The sequence below is a fragment of the Neophocaena asiaeorientalis genome, unplaced genomic scaffold, assembly GCF_003031525.2.
Source record: "Neophocaena asiaeorientalis asiaeorientalis breed wild unplaced genomic scaffold, Neophocaena_asiaeorientalis_V1.1 scaffold166, whole genome shotgun sequence".
Taxonomy (NCBI): Eukaryota; Metazoa; Chordata; class Mammalia; order Artiodactyla; family Phocoenidae; genus Neophocaena; species Neophocaena asiaeorientalis.
Genome location: NW_020174933.1, coordinates 1,163,529 through 1,165,416, shown reverse-complemented (window position 1 = coordinate 1,165,416; position 1,888 = coordinate 1,163,529).

Sequence of the window (1,888 nt, the reverse complement as noted above, 5' to 3'; positions counted from 1 at the left end):
GATGAGTTACTCAAATAGACATCCACTCACTCCATTCAAAGGCACAATTCTAATTCCCTCCAAAAAGTAGAAAATGGTGATACTGCTTTTTTTTCCAGGCAATATCTGAAGTATATCCTGTGCTTATCATTTAGTGTCTGGTACATGGTAAACTCAAAATAAACAGTTGTTGCATGAACTGTGGAGAGAATTTCAATCTTGATGAAACTTGAGCACCAAGTAGGGAAGATCAATGTAGTCACTTAGAAATTGGGTAAATGCTTAGAAACTGAGGGTGCAAGATAGGGGACGGGTCCTATTGGTCAAAGACAAATAGGTACAATACCAATACCAGCCCAAACTGCGATCAGAGATTGAATGATGTTGACACTGCGTTCCTCAAAAATAAAATTTCCACTAATCAAGAGCTCTAGTGGACCCTGGCCCTTCAGGGAAAGCCTGATGATCTCAAACGTATAGTTTGGGTGATTTTGCTGTAAAGCAAAATACAAGAAAACCTTTCTATTTCTACTTTAAAAATACTGGCTTCCCATAATTTGTTAACCTGTTTATTGTTTTTCCAAATTACTTTTAAACAAGTGGACTGGGGATGCACGTAATAAAGAATAAGGTTTGACTACTTCTGGACATTTTTTAAGGAAGCACTCTTGGTTTTGGGGAGCTATATGTCTATCATTTTTTCCTTCATCCAAGTAACTCATCTTAAGAATACAGTCTGATAAATTTTGGCAAATGTATATACATATGTAACTAAAAACCTTATCAAGAAACAGAATAGTCCTACCACCCCAGAAATCAACTTTGTGCCTCTTTCCATTCAATGCTCAAATCTCTCCTGGAGCAAAAACTACTTCGATTTCTGTAAGCATAGTTAAATATTGCTCTTTATAGAATTTGATGTAAACAGGGTTGTGCAGTATATATTTTTTATTTCTGCATTGTTTTAGTCAACATAATGTGTTTAAAATCCACCCATGTTTTGTGTATATAGTTTGTTCTTTTCATTGCCAAATAGAATATCCTCCTTAGTTGATTATCCATTCTTATACTGGCTGATATTTCCTGCTATGAACTTTTTTGTATTTGTCTTTTTTGTCATCACATACTTTCATATCTCTTGTGTTTATCATACTAGAAGTGGAACTTCGAGGACATGATATATATTAAATAAAATTGCCTATCAGTTTTTCGAAAGTGGTTGCACTATTTTACACTCCCTCCAGAAATATGCTGAGAGTTCCTGTAGCTTCATCTCCGTAACAATAGCGGGTATTGTCTGGCTCTTTATTATTTTCATTTTAGTGGATGTGAAGCAAGTCATTGTGCATTTGAGTTTCCCTGATAAGTAATGATATTGAGCATCTTTTCATGTACTTATTAGCCATCCAGGTATCTTCTGTTGTGTTCTGCCAGTTTTATTCAGATCATTTGCTCTGTATTATTGAGTTGTAGGAGTTCTTTGTGTAATTTAGATATAAGCATTTTGTTAGACCTATGTATTATATTTTCTCCCAGTCTGTGGCTTTTCCTTTCCTTTTCTTGACTGGTGTCTTTTGACAAACAGTATTTCAATTTACTGTTTCTTTCTTTTGTAGTTGGAACTTCTTATGACAAGTCTAAGAAATATTTGTCTACCCCAAGTCTGATAAAATATTTTCCTGTGTACGCTTTTAGTAGTTTTATGGTTTAATTTTTTTGTTCAGGTCTATGATCCATTTGGAATTAATTTTTTTAGTGTAAAGTAGGGTCAAGGTTCATTGTTCCACTTGTTTCAACACCATTTATTGTAAAGACTGTTTCTCCACTGAATTGCATTGGCTCCTATGACTCCCTATTCTGTTCTATTCTGTAGATCTATTTGCCTTTCTGTCAATACCATGTTGTTGAA